Raw genomic sequence first — 5,278 nt, 5'->3', positions numbered from 1 at the left:
ACAAATCTGGGTGGCATTTTATTTGTCGTCTACCCGCCCCCCTTAAAACAAAGTTTTTTTTAAATCTACTGAGATTCAGATTCATATGTTAAATGTATAAATTTGTGGACCCGCTTTCCCTCTCGTTGAACGTGTCAAAAGTAAATGTTAATTTATTGACCCAATTGAAAAAGCTACTCTTAAATTTATTTAGACCAGGGTAAAACGTTTGATTGCCAGTTGAAAAATGAAAATAAAAAATGTCCCCAGATGTTCCCTTTTGTAAATAAACTTTTTGATTTACCGTTGCCTTACTCCCTCCCGGACCCCCCCCCCAATTCTGAGTCTGAATCTCAATAAGTGCTCGAATTCGGTCGATGTAGGTATGAAGAACATTTACAGGGTCTGTTAAAATGACACTCCCGTTAACCGGGTTTTCCTCGGGGGGATTAAAATCTACCCTATGAGTTTGCAAGTGGCCTAGAGCAAATTTCAGCAAATAAAATTCACGTGATTCCAGGGACGCTGCACATTATTCATGTCCTGCACCTACTTGCAGTGGATCCGATTCACTAACAGTAAAGTCATTGTCAAAAATGTCCCCAGAAACATTAGATCCAACAATTTGCATAAGGCTGTCCATTTCTTCAGTTGTAAATTGAAAATCCAGGGGGATACTAAATGAAATAACTTCACTAACATCATCCGGCGAGAGGGGACAATTGCCCATGATATTTTGAAGTCCTGGGCCAGGGAAGGTAGTTGTTTTTGTAGCCTCCCCCTGAAACTAAAATGAATAGATTGAGTTTTTTTTTTCTTTGATTAAAGTCTTATCGCAACTATAACACGCTATTTATTTTTTTCTTAGTCGGATTTGTATTCATATTATTTATGAAAGAAATGCTGTTTTTTTTCTTAATTGTATTCGTATTTATAAAATAAACGCATTATAAATTAAAAATTTTGCTTATAGCACACACGCACACGATCACACACACACGCACGCACACATGCACACACACGCGCACACACACACACACACACACATGCGCACACACACGTTCACACACACACGTTCACACACACGCACACTCACACATGTGCACACACCCGCACACACACACATACGCACACGCACATACGCACAAGGGTTCACACACACACACGCACACGCTCACACACACACGCACACACACATGCGCACACACGCTCACACACACATGCGCACACGCACACACGTTCACACACACACACACACACGTACACGCTCACACACACAACCACGCGCGCGTACGCACATCGCAACGTTTGACTATTAGCAATAAAATACGGTAAAAAAAAAATCAACTCAATAATTGTCTTAATAGCTCATTAAAAAAAACTGACTCTTTTTTTCCTACAAATCTAGCCATCCAAAAAAATAGCGATCAGACTAGAAGCAGATTCCTTTTCTACAAATCTATCCGTTTAATGTTGTTCTTTTCTTAATTGGATTCGTATTTATCAAACAAATGCATACTAAATTACAAATTTTTGCTTATAGCATTATTTATAAAACAGGTGCATAATAAGTTACAAATTTTGTTAATAGCACACACGCACACACACACACGTACACGCTCACACACACACACACGCACACGCGCATACACGCACACGCACGCACACACACGTACACGCTCACACACACACACGCACACACTCACACACACACACACAATCGCACACACGCACACGCACACACGTTCACACACACACGCACACACACATGCGCACACAAACATACGCACACACAGACACACACACGCACATCGCAACGTTTGACTAATAGCAATAAAATGCGGTAAAAAAAAAATCAACTCAATAATTGTCTTAATAGCTCATTAAAAAAAACTGACTCTTTTTTTCCTAAAATCTAGCCATCCATAAAAAATAGCGATCAGACTAGAAGCAGATTCCTTTTCCTACAAATCTATCCGTTTAATGTTGTTTTTTCTTAATTGGATTCGTATTTATCAAACAAATGCATAATAAATTAAAAATTTTGCTTATAGCATTATTTATAAAACAAGTGCATAATAAATTAAAAATTTGGTTAATAGGACACCCGCACACGCACACACACCCACGTACACGCTCACACACACACACACACACGCACTCGCTCACACACGCACGCACACACACGTACACACACATACACACACACACACATACACATACAAATACAGACATACACACACACACATACACACACACACATACACACACACACACACACACATACACACATACACATACACACACACACATACACATACACACACAAACAAGCACATACACAAATACAAATACACATATAAATACAGACACACACACCCTCATACACACACATACACAAATACATACGTACACAAACACAAACATAAACACAAAAACAAATACACAAACGCACACAAACACACACACACAAACACCCACCCAAACAAACACACACACAAACACACAACAACACACAACACACACACCACAACCACACACTACAACAACCAAACACACAAACACACACACACACACAAACACACACAAACAAAAACACAAACACACACACACACACACACATACACACACACACACACACACACCAACAAACACACAAACACAAACACAAACACAAACGCGCACACATACGCGAAGACACACAAACGAAGTTACACACACGCGCACACACACGCGTACACCCACACACACACGCACACGCACACACACACACACACACGCACATACGCAGACGCACATACGCACACAAACACACGCACACGTACGCGCGCACACACATCGCAACGTTTGACTAATAGCAATAAAATACGGTAAAAAAAATCAACTCAATAATTGTCTTAATAGCTCATTAAAAAAAACTCTTTTTTCCTACAAATCTAGCCATCCATAAAATATAGCGATCAGACCAGAAGCAGATTCCTTTTCCTACAAATCTACCCGTTTTTTACAAATCTACTATTTGTAATAGCAATAACGTAAAGTACATTAGGTAAAAATGCTTACATTTACAAATTCAGACTGCACTTGTGTGCCGGATGGTCCTGACAAAGCATGATGGGGGATAGATGGGACGGTGATGTCCGTCTCTTGCATAGATGCGGCGGCGATGTCACTGGCTTGTACAGATGAGCCAGCGGGGTTCACCATCCTGTGAGCAGCCGCCCATTCTCTTTTCGGTTTTTGACCAGACTGTGTTCGCGTGCCCCTGGATGGCTTAGCTATCTCCAGTTGTTGCATTGGAGTATCGCCATTAGCCTTACATCTCTTTTGAGGGGGAGGAACGGACTCTTCAAAATTGTCCTTAAAAAGAAGACAAAATTTAGTATGAAAAAATGATTCCCCTTTTTACAGAAGAAAAAATTAGTACCCCCCGCTGCATCAAATCCAATACAATGATTTAAAATATAGATCTAAAAAAAGTCAGCCATAAATATGATATAATTAAAAGCTAACAAAACACTAAACTTCAGTGATGCGTGTCGGAATGAGCACATTAGTTTTCTTGTCAAAGGGTATACGTGTCTGCACAAAGAACCCCCACTCCCCCCTTACTTTTCATGCGAAGAAATAGTTTGTTTTTCACCTTACAACGAAGGTGTTGTAAACCTTACACCTTACAACAGAATGGGCTATACATTGCCCCCCTTCCCCGCCTTATGTTTTTATAAAAGCCTCTTAATCATCAACTACAATTGAAAATAGATTATCTCATCTAATTTGGCCAAAATACAATCTCTCTTTCAAAGTGTCTTGAATTACACAAAGCCCGTCTTAATCATTTCCATTCCTAAATACCAACCTTTTGTTTTCATAATTTAGATATGGCGCGTGTGAAGTCTGATTCTAAAATCGTCCCTTTTTGTAACGTAATTAAACACAGATGGTTTTAGACCGATAAAGAAAGCACATTTTAAAAGCATGAAATGGGAAAAGGACATTTTGAACAAAAGAACTATTTTGTAATGAATGAATTAAACTCGTAAACAGAGGGGGTGAGGGAAGATGGGGAAATACATAATGGAAAAAAGAGCGTATTTCACGTTTTCTAGCGACTATAATCATCATATTGTAGAGTTTGTATTGTTGGGGGGAGGGGTGGGGATATGCCCCTGAATTTGAATTTATTAGTGGGGTGGTAAAATGATTTTATTTGGAAATAAATTAAGAAAACTTAGTAAACTGAACTCACATTGTAAATCGATGTATCCATACCTTCAAAGTCAATAATATCAAATGTGTTATCCTTGATGTGTTAAATCATTATGAAAATTTAATCGTAAGGCATGAGCATTTTATACAAAATCTCAAGGACGAATGAAAATCACTCTTTTTTATTTGAATCCAATTACTGATCAGGTTATCGTATATGGAGTAACCTCCACTCTCTCTCTGATTGGTCTTAAAAAATGGGTGTTGTCTCAAAAACCAGTCGGGTTGAAAACGTGGAGTTGAAGCAAACTTGTGTAACAAGCTAGACTTCAGGAACCAGTGGGGAATCCCCGCTCGTACTGCTCGCTTTATGGGTGTTGCCTCAAAAACAAATCTGGTTGAAAACGTGGAGTTGAAGCAAACTTGTGTAAGAAGCTAGGCTTCAGGAACCAGTGGGGAATCCCCGCTCGTACTGCTCGCTTTTTACAATGTGCATGTGAAACTGTAGTGTATACCATGTGAGGGAGTACTGACTCTTTGAAAAGGTGCAGGGAATTAAGCAAATAGTATGGTCCTAGGGCATTAAGCAAATAGCATAGTGATTCCTAGGGCATTAAGCAAATTCAATAGATACAATCTACTCTTGGTATAGTTTACAACCCTTGTCCCTAATCTCTGGGGATTGTTTGAACCCCAAAGGCCTTGTTATATGATATTTAGACCATTTTGAATAGAAAAGCTATCTCAAAATTTCTATTAGATGCCTTTTGGGACTATACGACGTTTGTTTGTGTGTGTGGGGGGGGGGGTTAGCTGCGCTCCGATCACTTTGACTCTTAAAAAGAACACTAGAGCGTCTTTTTACCAATCCAGTGAGCCCCCTCCAAAGTTTATATGACCATGATTTCTATAAAAACCTTATATGTCCCCAGGGCATAACTTAGAGCCCTTACCCTGAGGGCTGGGGGTTTTGTTATCGTTAAATTCATAATTTTCAGACCGTTTTGATATCCTGAACAAAATGGCTATCTCAAAATATTGCTTGGAAGTGTTTGGGGAAATCATCAGCGTGGGGGGGCATTTGTCCTTT

This window comes from Artemia sp. Qi Xiang Cuo, chromosome 9 (genome assembly GCF_049724085.1).
Source record: "Artemia sp. Qi Xiang Cuo chromosome 9, ASM4972408v1, whole genome shotgun sequence".
In the NCBI taxonomy this organism is placed as follows: domain Eukaryota; kingdom Metazoa; phylum Arthropoda; class Branchiopoda; order Anostraca; family Artemiidae; genus Artemia; species Artemia sp. Qi Xiang Cuo.
The sequence above is the reverse complement of the archived record's forward strand: the minus strand, read 5'-3'. Positions refer to the sequence as shown.